The 23,730-nt window shown below is 39.2% G+C and overlaps 1 long non-coding RNA gene across 1 annotated transcript in view; it reads left to right on the top strand.

The window, feature by feature from the left end:
* Positions 1-18,242, top strand: part of LOC113219765 — a 158,108-nt gene extending 139,866 nt beyond the window's left edge. The window contains exons 3-4 of the long non-coding RNA XR_003306752.1: positions 15,762-15,894; positions 18,030-18,242. This is a non-coding gene — a long non-coding RNA (uncharacterized LOC113219765). The remainder of the gene's footprint in view (positions 1-15,761; positions 15,895-18,029) is intronic.
* Positions 18,243-23,730: the final 5,488 nt, after the last annotated feature.

Here is a 23,730-nt window from a genome sequence, read left to right as displayed (position 1 = left end):
CCACTCCATCAGTGCTGAGAGAGTTGTTATGAAGGCCTGTATTAGTGAGACCTGGCCTGCCACATGACCAGTCCTCAAATTCCAAAGGTAGTTGGTATAAATAATTTGCCTAACTGTTCTCACCTCGTCTGGGCAGAGACTGTCATGACTGGACAGTATAACCTTAGTCTTAATTAGAGTGCCTTCTGGATCATTTATCTCCCTGTCCCCACCCCACTCCCCATCCCCACCAAAAAAATGGCTGGGCTGGGGATTCTTTCTTTAGCAGAGGCTGTGGGCTAGATAGTTTTAGCAAGGAGAGGTCTCTAAGTTTGGCAGCCCTATGACCTACATATCCCAAACACCTCCATCCCAGCCAATGCATGTACTCACTGCACCCCAAACCCATTTTCGTATTTTGCTACTGCTTTTATTCTCTGGTGTGTGCCTTTTCCACCATTGGTAGTGTTTCTTCTCTCACTTTAATTGCCCCAATCCTACTTACCCTTAAAACACAATTGAAACTGTCCAAGAAGTCTTTCATCCTTATCTCAGGGGGAAGTGAATGCTATCTGATTATGCACTCACATGACATTTTAATTCATGTATCATTCATTTAGCATCACTCTTTACTGCTTTCTATTACCTATGCACATGTCTACTTCTCATCTCCTCAACTGCATTACATACGACTTGAGGCTAAAGAATAGGCACTTAATAAAGGCCTATTAATTGAGAGTCAATTCTAAAATCTTGGGGAGCTCAGTGGGGTCTTGGTTATCTCTTGTAAATCAATACTGTAAACAGCTTCCCCATTCTCTTGTGGTATTAGAGTTATGGAAGTGTACTAAGGGGAAGGAAAACAGCATATCCAAGAAAGAGAAGAGTCTCAGAGGAGGCGCTGACGAGGAGATACAGTAACCTTGATTGCTTAATTTTAGAGTAGCAAGCATTTCAGATTCCCAGAATCTAACCTATCCCAAGTAACACCACCAAAAGACAATGGAGCCAGATTGGTGGATTATCAGAACTTTTTACCATTAAGGTTATTCCACCCTGCCAACAAATATAGAAGAGAAGATTCATGAACTGGAACATTAATTTAGAATCTAGAGGGAAGCCAAAGGCTGTGATAGTTTGACCTTTAACACGCAGTCTATTTCAGACTAAATTTTATTATGGAAGCACATTCCATAATATGCTTGTAGTAAGAAATAGAATCTAATCAGAGCTGACAGCAGCTCCTAGCCTCAGCAAAACTAATACAGTGTGAGTAAGAACCTGGTTTTGTGGGAATCTGAAAGCAAAATACATTGGTACCATAAGAGGACAGTGTGCCCAGGGTAACCCAGGGAGTGGCTGTTGCACACCCATAGTTACATGGATTTGACCAGTAAAGGTCAAAGTTAAATAACTCACTGCATTAACAGCTAAATAAATGCTGTTTGTGCAGCTTGTCAACAAAAACTCGAAGAAGAGAAGTAGCTAAAATATTGTATATTGACTTAAATCAGAAAAAATATAAGAGAAAGAAATGATTTACAAAATTAGTTCTTTGAATTAAGATGATTGACATTAAGATATTCTACTCTGTTTCTAAGGCTCCCAAATAAAGAAACAATTTTTAGGATTATGAAACATGTTTGCTAAAAAAAAGAAAGTACAATTCTGTGGTTTATTTTTCAGTATTACATTTGATTTGTAAAGAAGATAGAAGTCTTAAGTCACTATGCAATGGAAAGATTAAAAAGTTTAAAAAGATACAATGACTTTCCCACAGTTAACAAGGAGCCAGCATGGGTCTAAGTTTTGGAATTGAGTCCTAAATTCCTATAAAGATGGAGAAAATAATTACTAATAAAGGCCCACTACTGCCTTTATATCGTAAGTGCTTTACTCATGGTGTTGAATTGACTGTACACAGGAAATTGTTTTATGTTTTTTCATTCTTTTTCTAGAAGTTTTTCTTTTTTGAATTATTTAATTTTTTTTTTTTAATCTGGATAACATTTGCACATGTTATAAATTGAAAAGTTTTCCTATTTTTATCCCTATATTAGCCACTTTTGTTGGTTTCTTATGTATCCCTTTCAGGTTATTCTATGCACCGATCAACATACATGTGCAAATAGAATTATATTTTGCACATTATTCTGAACGTGGTTTTATAATTAAACTTGTACCATATGAACTTTCACATATTTATCTGCCTTACCATTCTTAAATACTGAGTATTTTATTGTACATATTTATAAGTTAAAGACATAGATTTAAGAGCCTTCTGCTGGAACACATTAGGGCTTTTCTTTGTATTACCAGAAGTGCTTCAATTAATATCTTTGCTCAAACACATTTTGCATTAGTGTGAGTACATCAGTAGAATCAATTCCTTAAAAGGAAACTTGGTGGGTTAATGGTAGGGTGCATCTGTAATTTTGATGGATGTGGCCAATCGCTCTCTGTAGAGCTTCTGCCAGCTTGTATTCCAGCAACAGTGGATAGGAGTGACAGTTTTTCCAAACCCTGATCAATAAACATGGTAACTTTTAGAAAAAGTCATTGCCAGTTTTACCCACGTGTAATGTTATCTCAATGTTTTACTTTTTCTTTCTTTTACTTTGAATGACAATGAACATTTTATCATGTTTAAGGGTCACTGATATTTGTTTCATCGAACAGCCAGAATCAGTTTTCAAAGTATCTCATTTTATTTTAAATTTAGTGAGTAATTAAATTAATTAAAAATTTTAAACAATGCTTTAAAATATACTAATAATTTCTATCATAGTGACAGTTGACACATTAACACTTGACCTCCTGTAGTTTCCTTTGAGCCTCCTCATTTTTCTTATCTAAAAGTGGAGGAGTGCGTGTGTGTGTATGTGCACATGCGCATGTGTGTGTGTGAAGTAGACTATCACCAACATGGCTTTTATTCAGCATATCACTTACATGATTCCTTTGGCAAGCTTATGTATCTGTCCTTGTTAATGTCATTAAATGTCCAAATATTATTGAGTACAGTTTGGGCACATATGCCAATAAATGACTAGATTGACATCAATGAGGGAAAATGAATAAAGAATAAAGGTGAGACGTATTCATTGTTTTCCTTTGAAAAGAATCATTAAAAATTTTCCCTTGTGATGAACACATTCTGCGTTTTGCAAATTCTTTCCGTGACTTAAATTTGCTGTCAAACCTAGCTTCCCTATTTCATTTTAGAAATTCTTCTCTATTCACAGGATTGGGGGTGAGATAAACTATCTAAATCATTTAGGGGGCTCTGAGGTCAGCAGAGAAAGCCTCATGCCAAAGGAGATGACTTTTACCAGAAAAAAGGACTTACTTTATCTTTGAATACACAAATAAAGTCTGCACTATCAATAAAAATGCCCTATGGAAGACCTTCTGAAATGGTTGATGGATCTCTCATGTCTGTTAAAAACCTTCCTGGGCTTGCACAGGCCACATTTCTCTAACCTTATTTCCATGAAAACTCCAGAAGAGAGTGACAGCCTCTATCTGGCAAACTTGACTGTGTCACATGACTCAACAAGGCAGATCAGAGTTGGACAAAGCAACTGTGCTGGTCTCTGTAGTCAATTTTATTGACAGAAAAATGAGTCATTAAAAAAGGGCATCTGAAATTATAGACCTAATTTAGTTCCTGTGTATTAACCAGCAATTCAATAAAGCCAAAGAGCAGTTTTCATGCATCTGAAATAGCTGAGTGTTACGGGTTTAAATATCTGCTTAGTTTAGTCCCCCCAAAAATCAGAGATCTGCTGATTTATCCCCCCTTCTCCAAAACATACTGTCTGCAGGCATGGAAAGTATTCAGTGCTCTGCAAGATGGTGAAAGCATTTCACAACCTTCTTATCACCGCCTCTCTCTTTAGGTACAATTTTGGGAGAAAAAATAATATTTCTTCTCATTTGTGTTCCAATTTGAGGATTTGGTTTTATGCTTTAAAATGTTTCATTAAAGTCTTTCATTTTTTTAAACTTTGGTAGTACTGTAGGAAAAGATTTGCTTACGAGAGCCATTCATTTGACTAATCGTATCTCTTCACTGCCATCACAAACATCATTGGTAAAATTGTGATTGAATGTGGAAGTAACTAGGGGAAATTTGACAGAGGTTTATGAAAAACCAAAATGCCCGTAAATTAGAAAGTATGCTGAATATACCTTTGTTTTCAAAGAATGCACTTTTTAGACGTGACAGCTAAAATCAAATTGAGAAAATTCAGAGAATATTCTGTGACTCTTCCAAAAGTATTCCCTTATACAAATATATTTTTAAAAAATAAGGAGCCTGGCCGGGCACGGTGGCTCAAGCCTGTAATCCCAGCACTTTGGGAGGCCGAGACGGGCGGATCACGAGGTCAGGAGATCGAGACCATCCTGGCTAACATGGTGAAACCCCATCTCTACTAAAAATACAAAAACTAGCTGGGCGAGGTGGCGGGCGCCTGTAGTCTCAGCTACTCGGGAGGCTGAGGCAGGAGAATGGCGTGAACCCGGGAGGTGGAGCTTGCAGTGAGCTGAGATCCAGCCACTGCACTCCAGTCTGGGCTACAGAGCAAGACTCCGCCTCAAAAAAAAAAAAAAAAATAAGGAGCCACTCAAATAATTAGGAATTATTCTTTCTGTTTATACTGCACATTCCAAGACAGTAACAGAGCAATATTTTCCTCCATAGTTAGTGTCTTTACAGGCAGAATATGACAAACAAATTTTCTGGTGTGATAGCTGTCTGGAAGTGAAATATTTATAGTTTTTAAGCCAAAAATCATATAGAAAATTATAAATAATAATCATATAGAAAATATAATAGGAAAAATATAGCATTAAATATAGCAACAAATATGACAAATATGTAGGAATTACCTGAAAAGAAGTATTTACCTGTATGGAGGAAACTACTAAACTTCATTGAGAGGCACATGGAGGATTTGAATAAGTGCATTCCAAGTGGAAAAACAAAAATATTCTGTTGATGTCAATATTCTGTTGATGTTAAAGTGATGTTTACATTTAATGCAATCTCAAATCTTCAAACGTTTGAATTTTTGAGAAATTTTCTAAAATTTATCTGAAAGAATAAACTGGTAGGAATTAAAGTTTTTGAACAAAAGTAAGATGACACTTGCATTATCAAAGATAAGAACACATTAAAAATCTATAAAACATGAAACACTGTGGTATTAGTGTCAGGATGGACATTCAGATCAATGAAACAGGGGAGAAATACTAGGAAAATACCCATGTATAGAAGTTTTAATTACATGAATAAAATGACATTTCAAATAAGTGGGGGAAGCAATAAAATTGTTCAATAACTTAGATGGTTGGTTACTTATATTTCAAAAGGTCACGTCTTCACTTGCCTCATACCGCAAGTGCCACAGCACAATAGCTTTCTGGGACTTGGTTACAGATGAGCTAGGATGTGATCATCTCAGTTGCCCAGGTGACTGATAAACCCTGGCTGTGAACAGCCTCATTTGTTTACCCCAGAGTGCCATGAAAACGTGTATTTTTCTATGTGCACTGTGATGCAAAATATGCTAGGGAGTAGTCTTTTACTATATACTAAAATCAATTAGAAATTGACTTAAAAATTAAATGCAAATAAAACAATAAGAAAACTTTGAGAAAATAGGAACAAATATCTTGGGTCCAGGAAGGCTTTGGGAAAATAAAATGAAAAATAGAAATTATAAAGGTAAACAAAAGAGATTTGGTGAGCTAAAATGAGTGTTTCTGAACCTCAATAACACAAGATTCTCAGAACTAAAAGACAAGTCACCAACTGGGGAAAATGTGTCAGGCAAAGTGTCAAATGAGTGGAAGGATTCTACAAATCAACAGGGAAAAGTAGATATCTACATATTTTGAAAAGGGAAAGGCAATGAACAGGCAATTAATACAGATGATTTTTTAAACTGTCTTATGAAAAATGTTAAAGATCATTAATAACAAATACATGCAAATTAAAACAGTGAGATTCTCTTACCATGTATCAAATTGGTAGAGCTAAAATGATTCATAATTCCCCAGGTTGGCTGGAGTGAGATATTGAGAACTTTCTTTTTTTAATTTTTTGTGAGATGGAGTCTTGCTCCATTGCCCAGACTGGAGTGCAGTGGCAGGATCTCTGCTCACTGCAACCACCACCTTGCAGGTTCAAGTGATTCTCCTGTCTCAGCCTCCCAAGTATCTAGGACTACAGGCACACGCCACCATGCCCGGCTAACTTTTGTATTTTTAGTAGACATAATAGAGATGGGGTTTCATCATGTTGACCAGGCTGGTCTCCAATTCCTGACCTCATGCTGGGATTACAGGCATGAGATACCACACGTGGCCATTGAGAACTTTCATACAGTGCTGAGTAAATTAAACTTCTAAAGGAAAATTTGAAAACAGATGTTCCTAGGCCTTATGATTCCTATATAAAGCAGTTGTAGGGATGTATCCTAAGTAAATAAAGATGGGGCCAAAGTTCAACATAAAAGGATGCTCTTTTCAGCATAACCTATAAAAGGGACAATTCAAAGGAATCTAAACGTGATTATAAAAGTTCTTACGTATCTACTACAGCATCAGATCTAGTCACTTAAAGTGATACAGAAAATACTTATATACTGATAAGAGACAATATTCACAATATAGAGCCAAATAATAAAATGCAAGTTCTGAGAGTACGATACTATTTCTTTAGAACAGTGTACAAATAAACCAACAAACAAAAATAGTAGAAGGGCACATAGCAAAATATAAATGATGATTATGCATTAGTGCTGGATCATAGGTAGCCCTTGTTTCTTTTGTAGTTTTTCTGTTTTTAAAATTATCTGCACTGAACATACATTCCTTTTGTAACTATTTTAAAAAGATGTTATTAAAATACAAAAATAAAAAATTACAGTTTATTCCATTTCAACTATGCTTATACAAGCATGATTGAAACTTCAGCCTCATATCAGGGCTAACGTCAGAAAAGTCAGTCTTCTGATTATTGATTTGCTGCAATCATAAATGATTGGTAAGTTTTAGAAGATGACAAGACAAAATAGGATCAAAATATTCAGAGGGACTGGTACATTAGCCAAGACTTCACAATTCTAGCCTTGCCATCAACTGAGATGGCAAAACATGAATAAGAAACACCTTGTACATGGCTGATAAACATTTGATAATTTTTGATAAACTTTGATAATTTAAAAAATTTCTACTCCACTTACATTACTGAACACATTACATAATTTATTCTGAAAAAAGAAAAAAAATAAAACTATCAATAATGTTTACATTATGAAAATTTCTATCTCTTCAATGCTATACTTTAATCTCGTATGTTAGTAAAGAATTTGTGTTCAAGATTATAAATAAAAGAAGCATCTTTAATGTAACCTGTCTTTGTGGCATTCTCTGAAGTGGGATGTGGCCTTAAGTGTTCATAGATTTGGGACTTTAACAAAATGTAATGATCTGCTCTGATGTATTTATTTTTATCAGATGTAGAGTATGGAAATCTGACATTTTCATGAGCATAATTACAATGACAATGCATATTCTTATTTGAAGTTTTAAAATGTGGAGGCAAATAATTAGGTTTAAAGAAGAGGAAAGAGAGTGTTTGCTAGGGAGTGCACACTGTGTCTTTAATATTTAGGAGTATTCAAATATGCCTTATAACCTAATGGAATCATTGGATTAAAACTGATCCAGGATGATGTGCAATTTGTGATATCTTCTTATTCATTCTGGGAAAAGTCTGATGGGTTGCCTTTTATTTTGGAGAGCCCCCTCACTCTCTAAGTGAGGTGTGGCTGCACTTGCACCTGGAATGCACACGTGGAAGGCCCTCTTGACAAAAGTCCAGGAAGCGCCTTAATGGATCATGGTTAGTGTTCCACAGCATGAGTCACTGGCGTTTCGAAGCAGCATCAATTTGGCCATAATATGTTTCCATGGTTTCCACAGTTATCACTGTCTGCCTGGATAATGAGTACCGATAAAATATGACCTGACTGGATTATAGCAGGGGAAGAATCTGAAGAACACTCTTTTTATAGTTTCTTTTCTTATAAACCACTTGACTGACTCCCTTTCTAAGGCTATCCTAGAATTTACTGTACTGTGCAGTATGAGGTAATTGGCTTTCAGGATTTCAGAAGGATTCTGTGCTGCAATCAGATCAATATTGTGTGTTTTGCCTGTGTTCTCAGAAGAAAGGAGTATCTATCTTGGAACTAGAGTAAGGGGGAGAAAACCCAGAAGACAATAACTGATTGAGAGTGGCATAAACAAGAAAATGCCGATTGCTGCCAATGTCCATGAAATGCATAAAATATACAAAAATTTGCATCTGTTATGGATTATAACAGATGAAGCTGTTAAGTAATAGTAAAAAAATAATTGTAATACAAGTAATCTACATTGGAGAGACTTGGAGAGTAGACACACTGCATTCAACCCTCAGCTGCTCAGAGCAAGGGTAGGTGATAGAAGGAGAAGGGGCAGCTTTTCCTGCTGCAATAGTTTAAGAGTCACTCAGTCGGCAGGGTGCAGTGACTCACACCTGTAATCCTGGCACTTTGGGAAGCCAAGCTGGCTGGATAACTTGAGGTCAGGAGTTTGAGACCAGCCTGACCAACATAGTGAAACCCCATCTCTACCCAAAATTCAAAAATTAGCTGGGCAAGGTGGCGCGTGCCTGTAATCCCAGCTACTCAGGAGGCTGAGGCAGGAGAATTGCTTGAATCTGGGAGGCAGTGGTTGCAGTGAGCTGAGATTGTGCCACTGTGCTCCAGCCTGGGCAACAGAGTGAGACTCTGTCTCAAAAAAAGAGTCACTCAGTCACATGTTGGGTCATGTAAGTGGCTCAACAACTACTTTTGTTTTCTGCACCGCTTACATGGCCTTGTCATTGATAGGAATTCCTATTCTAAACTTCCCTTTCACAAAAAGGAAAATTTCCCATGATTGGAAGGGGCTTGTTCCCTGCAACACCTACCCAGGTGCCACCTCCTCCAATGCATCCCCCTCCAATGTATCCCCCTCCAGTGCATCCTCCTCCAATGTATCCCCCTCCAATGCATCCTCCTCCAATGTATCCCCCTCCAATGCATCCCCCTCCAGTGTATCCCCCTCCAATGCATCCCCCTCCAATGCATCCCCCTCTCATTCTCTGCTCTCCTGCACCTGGCTTGACTAGCTGCTGCCCCTTGGCTTCTCTTGTTGGGAAGGGGTTTTACCAATGAGTTTTTTGGTGCCTGTCCTGGCAGGTGAAAGTGACATAATTTTGTTGTCATGAAGGACAGCGAAACCTCAAGAACTGAGCAGGGCAGTACAGCAAGTCCAGCCCCTGATCCTCCAAGGGGCAGTACAGCTTGGCAGCAGACACCCTTACTGCTTGAATTTTTACTGCTGATGAGGCCTGAGTCATGCATAGAAAGTCCCTGACAAAAAGCCACAGGGATGTGTTTTTTCTGAGTATTGGGAAAGCCTCTCTAGCAACCACTGATGACAATTGTTGGGAGCCAAGTTTATTATTATTTTTTTTTTCAGAGAGAGGGAGAGACAGAGAGAGGGAGGCAGAGAGAGAAAAGAAAAGAGGAGAGACGAGAAGAGAGAGAAAAGATATCAAGATTTAAGAACTGAGCAGAGAGCGCGATGGCTCACACCTATAATCCTAGCACTCTGGGACACTGAAGCAGGAGGATTGCTTGAGCCCGGGAGTTTGAGACCAGCCTGGATAACATAGTGAGACCACATCTCCACAAATTCAAAAGTGGCTGGGCATGTTGGCACACACCTGTGGTCCCAGCTACTTGGGAGGTTGAGGTGGAAGGATCACTTGAGCCTAGGAGGTTCAGTGCGGTGAGCCATGATCATGCCACTGAACTCCAGTCTGGTCAACAGAGTCAGACCCCATCTCAAAAACAAAACAAAACTCAACAGAGATTGCACAGTGACTATGAAAACTCCTGGCTATTCGTATTCAGAAATCCTAGAGAACAAAGGTGGAGAGTCCCAGAATAGGGAAGCCATCTTGATCTGAAATTTTCCAAACATGTTTTTCTAGATAGAGAGCTCTGGTGATGGCCAAATTTTTTTATCACTTGCTAGTTGTGAACCTTGAGCAACTTACTTGGCACCTTTCCATTACAGTTTCTCATCTGTAAAACGCAAATAATAATGATTCCTACCACACAGTAGTGAAGCTTAAACAAGATAACACATCTGATATGTGGCATAAGGTAGAAACTCAATAAATGTCATTTATCAGTACTATGATTTCAGGGAAACAGAATCTTTTCTAATTACTATACATGTTCTTGCTGTTATATGGATAGGCTGCTCTTATTCAGAAAGAAATAACCTTCATGAAGTGCTTTTATTTCTCTAGGGGCTATTAAAATGTCTAATCCTATTATAAAGACTTTTGCTTTCAGCCTGACAGACACACTCAGAAATGGAATGGACTCTCAGGCAGATGGGCTATGGATTTAATGACATCAGGTACATAATGAAGCCCACTTTGGGCAGATCGGAAAATGCCCTCTGCCTTGTCTAAACCACATGGCAAGTCCAGATCAAGCAAGCTACACAGCCAAGAAATAATTTCTGGGCTCTCGGGTCTGTTTTCATTAGGTCTTTACCAATAATGTATTGAGTATTTATTGAGTTCCATATGGGCAATGTTACATGCTAGTTGCTTTGGGACTACATAAACATACACAGTGTGGTGATCCCCAGAGACATAGGTATAATAAGAAAAATAATACATGAGAAAATAGCCACAATAAAAGTAAATATGAAAACTGCTACAAGAGTTATGTGAACACAGGAGCTCAAATGCTTTTACTTTTTTCCATAAAAGATGTGTGGATTTTTGCTGAATAATTATGCATTGAAGATAAAGGACCTCAAGGAGGAGCCGATGGCATACACAAAAGTGTAAAGATGCTAAAAGTCATTTCAGTAATAATAAAAATAACAGACTTACATTTTATACTATGTGCTGGGTAAAATATGTATGCATCAGATCAAATTGACCTAGCACATAGATAAGTGCTAGGTAAAATATATGCATACAATATATATGCAAATATAAATATATATTTATATCAACTGGATGCTAGAGAATGTGTTGTAAGGTAGGCAAAGGATTAAGCCACAGAGTAAGCTGTGGTAAAGAAAAAGGATTTCAAAGTCTTCTGTAATGTCAGAACTCCCTACCAGGAATAAAGAGTTTTCTGGAATGGGGGTGACCTTCTGGCTGTGGCACCTGGTGACTGGTCTGGGATTAAGTACTTCACAACCATCCTCTGAGGGATGTAGTGAACGCACTGGTGTGTCCACTTTGCAGGTGATCAGAATGAGGCACAGGAGTTGAGAGTGATGAAACCGGGGTGTTTAGTCCATTTCAGAGCTGGAATGAGTATACAAATCGTCCTTGGCTGACTTCCAGTGCTGTTCCATTCTCATATCCAGGTTCTTACCCTGTGACTCTGCAATACTTCATGTTGTTGATTTTAGAATGAAACAGACAAAACTTTTATGTCCAAAGATCACTGCAACAGATTACAATAAGTGATAGCAAGCCCAGTATACTAGAGCTACTTGAACTGCATGTAAATTGCAGAAATGATAGTGGTTGAGATTGTCTAATATTTACTTGCAGGGAGTGATAGAGTTTGCTTTAAAGGACTCAGAAGAATCCAAGAATCTGAGTGTTCATAATTAATCAGACGTATAATTCCAAAAGTAGGAGAAGATTTGAGACCATCTTATTTCTTTATTTTACTAGTGAGGAAACCAAAACTCAAAAGAGATTAGATGAATTGCCAAAGCCATACATACAGAGAGTGAGTGGGGCAGGCCCATGACTCTTTACCCTTGGGCCAATGGGGGCTACAGGCCTGGGCAATTGGTCTTCTAGAAGAAGCATTCAAAGTCACAACAGATGAAATGGGAACTAGACAGGTGGGTTGAGCACAGCCCTCTGTGTGCAGAGGGGAAGCTGGTTCTATAAACGAACTCCAGAACATTTGCTAGAATAGGGATACAAATATAAAATCATAAGGCATCCTACCTCCCCTCTAAGATACTCCCTCTAATTTTACAAAATTCCTCTCACAATGAGGAAGTAGAAAATGGTAAGCAGCCTTCAGTGTGCTTGATTTTTCAACCCGGTGTGATAGAGACATCAACAAATTTTATAAGATTTAAATGGGATTGATTGGATTAAGTTCTCTACTAAGAAAAATTGGGTGTTGTGTGTCATATGTTAAAATTTGGCTTCAGGAAGAATGAGATCATGTGCTTTACTGGAACATGGATGGAGCTGAAGGCCATCGTCCTTAGCAAACTGATGCAGGAACAGAAAACCAAATACTGCATGTTCTCATTTCTACGTGGGAGCTAAATGGTGAGAACACAGGGACACAAAGAGGGGAACAACAGACACTGGGGCCTATGTGAGGATGGAGGATGGGTGGAGGGAGAGGATCAGAAAAAAATAACTGTTGAGTACTGGGTTTAGTATCTGGGTGACAAAATAATCTGTACAATAAACCTCTGTGACACCGTTTACCTATATAACAAACCTGCATATGTACCCCTGAACCTAAAATAAAATTTAAAAAATAAATAAAATTTGGTTTTAGAAAGTAAGGTTATGGCTCAGGAACACCAGAGAATATGATAGTAAAAGTTCATACTTGTAAAACTTAGGGAATAAAAAGGATTCCGAGGCTAAAGAAAATCTTTAAAAACATCTGATCTATTAAACTGTTAAGTTAGGAAATTCCTAGTCTACTCTTAATGGAGAAAATAAATAATTTTTCTCAGGTCACAACATAGGAACAGAGACTAGAGCAAAGACATGATCCAGAGATATTTCCACCCTTCACTGTAATAAATGTGTGCAAAGCAAAGGAATGCCAGGTGTCACTGGGCATTGAGTGGAGCAGGATCCTTTCCAAGTGTGCTGTCTTCTATGATGAGGTTTTTTGGAGTGGGGATTCTTGATTCTGCATAGGGTGATCCGAAGCTTGGTGATACCTAGGTAGGTTGAAAAGACACTTAACTGTTTTGGGAAAAGAGTAGACCAGGACCTTCTGCTACTTGAAGGCTTCCCTCTCTGTGCCCGAAAAAAAAAAAAAAAAAAAAAAAATGGTGTGGAATCCTTGGGGTTTCCAGGAAGCAAGGAACTGAGGACTGAACTTTGTGTTTGAAGTTAGGATAGTTTGTATCTGGATGACTTAAAGATCTCTTGGCAAGAATGGAAACCAAGTCTCCCAAGGAGAAACCTACAAGAAGGAATGGGGTCAATTGCCCTGGTGACTTTGGTGCAACCAAAAGTCTTTGAGTGTTAGCCAGGGAGGGCTGGTTCAGATTCTGCAGATTCAGTTTCTAGCAGTAGAGCCTGGTGTCAGCATCAGTAACTAGTACACTGACCAGATTTTCAAGTTGTTTCTCTCTCCAACCGGCTGCCTAGTGTTCTTGTACAGAATGAACCCTTTGGAATGAATAAGTCCATAGTCTTCTTGGACAAGGCAGTAAGAAGGAACCTGAATAAGGTTATACTGGATATTTTCTAAAAACCAAACTGTGGGAACTGAAAAATTAATTGAGAGGGGAGGCATACAAGAGAAAGAGATGTGATTTTATTTAAACTACAAGCTGAAAAACATGATCCATCCTGGCTGCCTATGAATATCATTAGTTCGATTAATCTGTGGATTTATTGTGAGATTCTCTAATTCAATATTTGGAGGTGCTCGTGGACTTAAAATGTGTTGGTCAATGCGGCGTTGAAATGGGCAGTCTGGGAAGAATACTATGGGAGAAATACGAGGATCTCTGTGACTCTCCAGGGAGCAGCCTCTGGAGGGGAATTCTTGCTCCTTTTCCACAGATATTAGCGTATTTTAGAGGAGACTGTTTTCAAACAAAAATGACAGAAAGGACCCCTTTGTAACATGAGCCTTTCTTTCGTGCAAATAAGCCTACCTGTGACCTAGGAGTTAAGAGCTGCCTTTATGATGATTTTTCCCTGGACTTCGCAAATGACACCCCTTTTGAGTGGTTCCGTTTGAGTGTTAACAGAAACCTACGTGTAAGTAGCACGCATCCACAAATATCATGTTGTCTAGTTAGAAGATAAATATATACAAGGTAATTAAGGTCACAGGGGAAATGTAATAAAAGTCCAATCATTTTGGCAAATATGTTACATCTAAACGTGCATTTGCTTTTTCTGCTCTATGGTTTAGGCCCCATGAAGATGATTTGGGGTGTCATCTCTTCCTTGGCTAATTTATGTGCCCAGAGAATATGCGTCTACTCTGACCTCACCTGCTAACTTGCAAAGTGGCTTTTCTATTCCCAGAAGTTCAGTGCTGGGTGCAGAATGGCTTTGTGACTTAGAGGTGGATAAACAAGTTGGTTTTCTTCACTCCCATGTTAACCTCTGCTCAGCACTTTCTAGAGATGCTGCCTAAAATTCTAAGATAACTAAAGATGTTAACTGATAGGTTTTCTCTGTTCCTTCTTAAATAATCACCTTTTTGGTGGCTGTGTTTGTTCATAACTTAGAACCACTCAATAAGTTAAGTGAGTATGTGGGGGTAAATGAAATCTCATTCATGGAAATGAACTTGAAACACTGAAATATTAAATCAATGATACATGTAGCTAGACAAAAACACTCTGCAAACCAACTAAAGTTTGGAGCTTCTCATTGAATAGATCCATTTCATTTTAACTGTGCTTTTCATGTCAGCAATGCAACTTAATCCAAAAGCCTGAATGGTTCTTCCTCCTGGGTGTGTTGCAAACTGTATCAAGTTTCTGATACCCAGACCAGAATACTCAAGAATCTCCAAACACAGTTCTTTTATGCTCTCCATGACTTGTGCTATGTCATTTCATTTAATACATATATTTATATTCAGAAAATTTAGCTATATATGCTGTGACTCCTTAGAAGACCTGAAGACCTGATGACCCCTACAACCTAAACAGGCACTAAACACTGCTATGTTGTAGCATGCAGGATCTGCAGTGACAGAAAAGTCCCAGGTTATCTTTTGTGACCAAGATCACATACATTTTGACCTTTGTCCCATATATTGGCTATGCCTCATGCCAAATTTGGGGCTCTGAAGGTCAGCTCCATCACCTGGTCAGCCTCAGGACCATAACAAAGGATGATGAAGCCAAGACATACGTCAGGACCACCAGTTCTCATAGTGTTGGCTCTGCACACTCATGCCACACGATTTAAATAAAACACAGAAATTCATCCCCTCTTCCTAGGAGTTGAACTTCTGCAGCTGGCAGAGACTCCCTGCGTGTTTTCTGGGAAGAGCTCATGGACATAAGAATTCATTCTGTGGAGCATAACCAGGCTTTTAGCCTCCGTCCCACACACAGCTACACATGCTGTAGTAGGGGAGAGGCCAAGGACATTGTCTGGAAAGGTGTAGGGCCAAGCACAGAGTCCTTGGGCTGCGTCCTGGACCCACGCTAATCATTCCACCCCCAGGTGATTGTGGGATAATGTGTTCCCTTCTTCGTAGGCAAAGCAGGTTATGGAAATTATTTTGTAAAAAGTACCTGGGAGTGTTGCCAAGCTCATTTTTGGTTCATTATACCATCTACTATTAATACATTATCCCATAATGATCTTATGGTCTGATCTTTCCCTCATGCACACTATGGTGGATTTTCTCTGCTCGTGTGTGTGTAGACAGTGTAACTGGATCATGGTTCATGCTGAGCTTAAAATTTGATCTTCTGAATAGCAGCAGAAAGACTCTTTCTGGTGAATGCAGGTCTTCTGAGCAATTATCGACTGACTTTGTCATTAGACACCCCTTTCAGAAGGTACAAAAAAAGAAAAAGAAAATTACTATTGTGAAGTGAAGTCTGAGAAACTGGGAAGAAATGCCAAGATGAAATGAAATGCTAAAGGTAAATGAATGGGAAGTACCTGGGGAGACGGTAGCCACGTTAATCATAGCAAACTGGGATGAAAAGAGATAAAAACACAATATAGAGATTTTTTTTAATTGTTAGAGGAAAAGATAGGTCCAATAGCATGACTAGAGGCTTTGAAAAGTAAAGATGGCTCAAAAGAGACGAAATTCTCAAAGCATTCTAATTGTACAATCCTAGCTCACCTTCATAAGAGGACAGTTTAAGAAATGGGCAGCAGGAGGGGGCTTGCTGTCTATTTTTAGAAAGATTTTGGCCAAAAAAAGGAAGTGTCAGTGCAAAAAGAAGAGTCAGTTTTTACAGACACATGAGGGGTGGTGTGTTCGAAATGTGACACAATTTTATTCACTTTTGTAACTCTAGCACCCACTATAAGGGCTAGGTCCCCCAAATGTCTTCCATCGATTCTGTTGTTTGGAGGTTTTGCTCCCAGGTTCGTATGAGAAGGTATAGCTGACATTATATGGTATCTGGGATTTGCTTCGAAACAATCCAGGGAGGAGAAAGATGGGGTGAGGGTAATGATGAAATAAGATTGACCACAATTTGATATATTTACACTGGGTGATAAATATTAAGGCATTCATTACTATACTATATCTACCCTTGTATGTTTGAAATTTTCCGAAATAAAAATAAAAATAAAAACAGATCTCTCAATTTAAAACAAAATGTTGTAGTTTGCCAAAAAAAAAAAATAAAAAAAAAAAAAAAAAAAAAAATTCCACTTGAAATATACAAATGCAGATCTTTAAAAAAGAAACTCACAGGAACAGAAACAGTGAAACCCTTAGGAAAAGGCTAATTGAATTGAAACACAAGTGACACATTTGATTTGCAGTGGAGCGAAGGGGCAAATCTGTGACTCTGGAAAGTTATTCTGGTGCTCTATTTTATGGCTGACTTTCAGTCAAATGGCATGGGTGTCAGAGGGAGCTCAGTGTTTTCTGGGTTGCTACATGGGAATCAATCAACCAAAGTTATACAACGATATGTGTTTACTGAAAATAAAAACACTTTTTCTTCAATTGGAGCTATGGAACTGTACAACAGGCTGTTCTCAAGGTTTCAGACAGACCACGTGTGGATGAATACACTAGTAGAAGCTTGATGGCCACCTGACAGGGATGCTGCAAAGAGAATTTCTGTATCACTGGGAGGCTGAACTAAATGACCTTGAAACTCCCTTCCCACTGGATGATGCCCTAATTCTGCAATGAGATGATCCTTCCTGTTTAGGCACATAACTCGTAACTCTTGCAGGAGGCATGCCATTTGTCACACATCATGAGTACTTGATTTGAAAGAAAAAGAAAACTTGATTTTCAAATAAAAACTAATATAGTCCTTCACCAGCAAAAACTTAAAGACTCAAATTATTAATGCTAAATAACTAGTTTTAGTAAATTGGGCTTTAATACATGTGAATTGAATTCCTAGAAAGTGTAAGGTGTTTGGATAGTAAAGGAGGCCAGGGCCTTTGCAAGTGCTGAGTGCTTGGATGGGTTTGGTGCCTCAAGCCTCTCTCCTCCCTTTCCTGGGAGCTGCCCATGATGTGCTGCTCTTGAGTTGTTCTGGCGTGGAGAACAGCTGCAAAGGTTTGGATACCCACCTTGTAGAGCCATTTTTTAACTTAAAGCAACATATCACCAATCCCAGTGATTTTTCCTTAAGCTTTATTTCTAACTGCAGTACAAAGATTTATTTTTCTAAAAAAAAGAAGAAAAAAAGAAAAAGAATTATTATGTCAGCAAACAAATGGGCTGAGGGTTGAGGTGAGCATTCTGAAATGACACGGTATAACCAGTGCAGCTATTCTGGTAATTCCAGAGGGAAACTAAGCCCAGTTTGGTCTATATCAGCGTAGTATCTCATGGCCTCAGACTGAAGGTACCCACTCTTCAGGACCTTAGTTAGCCTTGCAATAAATGATTAGGAAGGATATGGTGCTAGCCCTCCAAAGGTCTGGAAGGGACTCCATTCTGTCCCATGATATTATTACCCTTTCTCTGTTTCTTCTCCAGTTGTCAGTGACATGAATCTTTGCTCCCTTCTTCGTGGAATATTTCTGATCTAATAGCCCCTACATTTCAAAAGATGAATGTAAACATCACATGAGTATTACAGGAAAGCTGGATTGCTCTGCAGTGAGTGAAATATGGAAAGGCCTTTCCCACCAAGCAATAGGCCAAATTGTAACAGTAAGATGTATTTGAAATAGAATGGTTCATAGATCAGAGATGATGCTGACTTTTTTAAAGCGTGAAAATGTTCCTTCTGCAGAATAAGACTCAAAAGAGGAACATGAATAATTCGATATTCATTTATTATGTTATGATCTGCTTTAATAATTACGTATATGAATAGTGTGTGTATATATATATATGTATAGATGATACAGCAATATGATTCTTTAAAAGGCTACATATTTAATATGCTTTCACTCTTAGCTCAGAGCAAAGCTGGTTTGTTCCTGCAGATAAATCATCCCCAGCTCTGGAGTTCTATAGAGTTGACTTTAAATAGTCACTTGGTCTCAGATTTTGCTGGATTTCCAGTGTGATAGATGAAAGGATGTTGCACTTGTTACTCAACTGTATCTCCTCTTTTCCATTTCAGGCCATACATTTCCATTAATTAATGCACACTGTCGTTATCTCCGTCTTCCATCTTCTTTAATCATTTCAGCACCTGATTCACAATTTTACTTCCCACACCACCTCTGACAACATCCTTGTACCGGTCAAGTTTGAGTTTTCTGGCACCTTACCATTTAACATGTAACACCCTGTGTTTGTAAATATATTTTTATCTCCCTGCACATCGAAGTACAACTTGGCATTTCCCATACAGAAACCATAATGACGCACTGCAAATAACTCAAGCTTCACAAATATTTGCTGTGACCTATTGTGTGGCAGGGCAATTTTAATCCTAGATTCACCATCATTACCATTCCCATCACCTTTAATCCTCTCTAGAGTCCAGCATCTACCAAGGCTGTGCTAGTGAAATGTAATCAGGATGAGAAGAAAATGCACTTTTATTTTAGGAAAATTCATGAGAAATTGGCAGGAAGTTAATCTGAGTGCGACATGTCTGCTCATCCCTTTGTCTCTCCCACAGAGGCCAGATCACTATGAGGGTTCTGCTGTTCTTGCCAGCCTTCAAGCAATCAACGGCTCTTGTCCAGCAGTGGCTCAAACTCCTGGCCATTCACCCCAGGGACAGCAGCCAGTGGAGGAAGCAGTGATTGTTATTTACTTTTCATTGGCAGGTGGTGACCAGATGGGTATAAATGAGCTGTGGAGAAAGAGAATTCATGGCCAAAAATGGTGGTGCTCTCTGTCCAAAAACTAAGGCCCTATGACTGTGAATGAAGCTGGAGGACAGGTAGGAACAGGTGTTATTTCCAAATCTCTGTTCCCATTTAGACTTTGAATGTTTTGAGTGTTTCATTAAATAGCGTTATAAGTCCGCTAAGATTCCACATAAACGTTTAGCCAGCCAACAGTTAAGTCTGTACCTCCCAAGGCAAGTGATGAATGTTGAGATTATAATTGTGAATGGTACAATCTCAAGGTCTAGGTGAAGTACAACGTTGAACAGAAAAGGACTGAAAAAGGAAAAGAAGACATTTCCAGAAGAAGGTGCCAAAGTAGGGCTCCAGGCCAATTTGTTGAAGGCCAATTTGTTAAAATTAACTTGATGAATGACCAATTTACTGACTCATTGAGGGTTTTTGCTTATGTTTTAGTTTAATTCTTACCCCTGCTTCTGAACATGACCCTGCCCCTATAACAAAATAGTCAGGGCCAACTTCAGAGACAGGGACAGGGAAAGTATAGGGTGAAGATGAAAAGAAAACCTTCTAAACATCCTTACAATTTCACAAATTGGAAATTTGACAAATTGTTTTTCAGTCAATTGACTTGCTCCCCCAACACACAGCTATCTTCTAATTGTCCCTGATTTCTAGCACAGGTTCCTGCTGCTTTCACATGCAGTTAAAATAAGGAGGGATTACATTCCCAAGAGCACACACATATACGCACCACAAGGTGACATGTGTACACCTGTATCCGCAACCCCCTTTGTGGGTTTCTGTCCAAGGTAAAGAAAGCCTTCTCAAAAGTCATCCCCTTCCTTCATGCTACAATCTTGCCTTATGTTAGGCTACCTTGGGAAAAAAAACATCACCAGAATTCTGGTGCTCAGACTTTCAGAGCATGGTAGGTCTTTTAGTCATCAAAATTGAGTAATCAAATTGAAGACTAATCCAACTTGGATCTCCTCGCTAATTTTCTTGGCTGTAAATCTATTCAGGCTGCTGTTAAAAAAACAAAAACAAAAACAAAAAAAAAAACATACATGGAGTGGCTTATAAACAATAGAAAGTTATTTCTCACGGATCTGGAGGCTGGGAAGTTTAAAATGAAGGTGCTGGCAGAATTGATGTCAGGTGAGGGCTCGCTTCCTGGTTCATAGACAGCTGTCTTCTCACTGTGTCCTCAGCCAGTAGCTGGTAAGGGAGCACTGGGGGTGGGGGGGGCTCTTTTAGAAGGGCACTAATCCCATGCATGGGGGCTCCACTCTTGTGATCTAATTACTTCCCAGACTTACCTCCTGATACCATCACATTGAAGACTAAATTTCAGCGTATGGATTTTCAGAGAACACAAACAGTCCACTGTAGGTCGGGAGTGCCTATAAAATCATTGGTCTATGCAAGGGACATTGTTTCATCAAGTCTTAAATATTTTCAATGCTACACTCTGCCGCTACAGTTCCCTGGTTTCTTTAGCTGTTACTTGTATTCTTTGTTGCTTGTATCAGAATTGGAGACCTTTGAAAAGATCCTTAAAGGAGTCTGAAAAATTCAAGAGAAAAAGACACAGGAATGCAAATTAGAACAACAGTAAAATACTATTTGCAACCTATAACATTGTCAAAGCACATGAAAAGGAACTCTATTGGTATTGGCTCCTAACCATTGGTGAAAATGCAAATTGGCTCAGTGCTTCTGGAATAACATTTGCAAATACATGCTGAGTAGCTTTAAATATCCATTGATCTTCAATTTTTCTTCTAGGGATTTTTCCCAAGGAAATAGAAATGTATGTAAAAGTTATACTAGTGATGTTTACAACAGAAAAATAGAAAAAAATAGTGAAAATAGCTTTAATATCCATCCTTATTAAATTAACTGAATATATTGTTACATTTATATGACATATAATAAATACCATGCAAATATTTAAAATTATCAAAATATTTTAAGTAAAGAAAACAATAGATTGTTAATCTATGTATAAAACTATAACACTTTCTAGTATAGCATATAGCATGTTAGAAAAAGATCCTTACTTGATATACTAAATTAAATTATAACAATTATTACTTGGCTAAGAGATTGTAAATGTAGTTTATGCTTTTTCTTCTAGATCTATGTTTTCCAGATTTTTGAGTAAATATGTCTTCAATGAAGGGAGCCTCGTTCTGAATTCTTATAATTCTTTTAAAAATAATTTCATAATTTTTCTTGTATAATTTTGTTATACAAAATTAAGAAAGCAAAGGGATTAAAAAAGCAGCCTTATTTTCCTACCAGAAAGAATCCCATTGTACCTTTTCTCTCCCTGTTAAGCACAAATCTTCTCTAGAATACAGAAATATTCTAGAGATCACTGATGCATTGAGGGAAATTGAAAACAAAACAAAACACAACAAACAGAAGCCTTAAACAGTAAAATAACAGCAAGCTGAAACTGATTTAAGACAATCAAATAACATCGTTTCCTGTTCATTCTCTAAACACAAGCTTTCTCTCGCTTTGATAGGTACAATGAATCTGGGAAGGGTTTGGTGTCCTCTCCTCTTCCCTCCTTCCGTCCCTTTCTCCCTGGCCCCCTTTTAAAAGCAAGTTGCATTGAGCACAGCAGGGAGGTCTGATGGGAGGCACTGGTGGGGCTCCCTGCTGCAGGATGAGAGGATGAAACGCACAGCAGGGGAACAGACACAATGAGCATCAAACCCGTAGCACCGGGAAGGCATAGAGGGGCTGTTCAGGAAAGGGTGCCTATGATGATGATTATTATTTAGTCTTAAAAAAAAAAAAATCAGGGCAACCCCTTTTGGAAAACAAACAGCAGCACTGAACCAGTGTCACTGGATTCACAGGCAGCTGCCAGCGCACGCAGCGGCAAGTCAACCAGAAACTCAACTAAGTAGTTTCCAGGATTTCATGGGAAGGATGACGATTCCTGAGAGTCTGTGCTCCCCTCTAGGGAAATGGGCCACTTGGGCCCTAGATGTGCATGTGCGGGTCTTTTCCGGACTCAGGCCTGCGTCAGCATCCTTGGCCCCGAGATTGCGCCCTCATCATTGCATAAGAGTCTGTGCGGCCTCGCAGCTCGCGCGCTTGTCATTGGCGCCCCCTGCTGGACACATAGAGAAATGGCGCCTTCGCAGCCATCTCCTTGCCCCAGGCTGTCTCCACTTTTAGGACGTTATTTTCTCCCTGTGCCACCATGACAGGGAAATTTTCTACAGAGAAGGAAAAGAAAGGAACCTTACCTTCGGAGCACAAAGCATACCCTGGAGCCCCAGCCAATATATGATTTCCATGGAAGGAAGGGCTGATTCTCAGCAGTTTGTTCACACAGGCTCCAGTCGTGCACCTGCAGGACGGAGAGGCCAGGCCTCAGTCTGACCAAGCAGAGAAGGGACCAGATAGGATTTCTCAGTGCGTGGAGGAATGTGAAGGGGTAGGACTTGCAGTCTTCTCATGCTTTTAACTCTACATCCTGTCACAGAAGCAGAAAGACCCGGAGAAGGCCGGGATGTCCTAAATTTCCTTCTTTTCTACTTACTAATTAAACATCCCAGCAAACTGCCTGTCACATCTCTAGAATTACATCGGCCTCCCTTGAAGTGTAAGCTGTTACCCTTACCTTGCCATACAAATTTTAGAGATATTCAGACCTGCCTCAAAATCTTCTCTGCCCAAGCGTTAGGACTCCTGAGCTTGGGTGGGCAGCAACCTCACAGTTTCTCAAACCACCATGCATGCTTCCTAGACAAAGGTGGAACCATTCTTGTTCAGCTGAGAGAAAGTTAGTCATGCTACCGTCTTCTCTTTGCTCAGTTTGAGTCAGATGTGCCACATCTCTCACCTGAGCAGCGGCTAAGTTTGTGGTCAATGGGGATGGGCAGAGATGGAAGGGCTGTCAGTCCTGTGCAGGCCAAGGGATCAGGCCTGTTGGGAGGCTCACCTAAGAGCAGTCCCTCTGAAGTGTTCAGGAAGGCCTTGCTTTTAAACCTCATCTTCTCATCTTTCTCAATCTTAGCTGCACTTTTGAATCACCCAAGGAGCTTTCAAAAATCACTGATGCTGGCCGGGCGTGGTGCTCACGCTTGTAATCCCAGCACTTTGGGAGGTCAAGGCGAGTGGATCACCTGAGGTCAGGAGTTTGAGATCAGCCTGGCCAACATGGTGAAACCCCGTCTCTACTAAAAATACAAAAATTAGCCGAGCGTGGTGGCAGGTGCCTGTAATCCCAGTTACTCAGGAGACGGAGGCAAGAGAATCACTTGAACCTGGGAGGCGGAAGTTGCATTGAGCTGAGATCACACCATTGCATTCCAGCCTGGGGAACAAGAGCGAGACGTGTCTCAAAAATAAATAAATAAATAAATAAATAAATAAATAAATAAATAAATAAA

The sequence above is a fragment of the Piliocolobus tephrosceles genome, chromosome 5, assembly GCF_002776525.5.
Source record: "Piliocolobus tephrosceles isolate RC106 chromosome 5, ASM277652v3, whole genome shotgun sequence".
NCBI lineage: Eukaryota > Metazoa > Chordata > Mammalia > Primates > Cercopithecidae > Piliocolobus > Piliocolobus tephrosceles.
The sequence above is the reverse complement of the archived record's forward strand: the minus strand, read 5'-3'. Positions and strand labels throughout refer to the sequence as shown.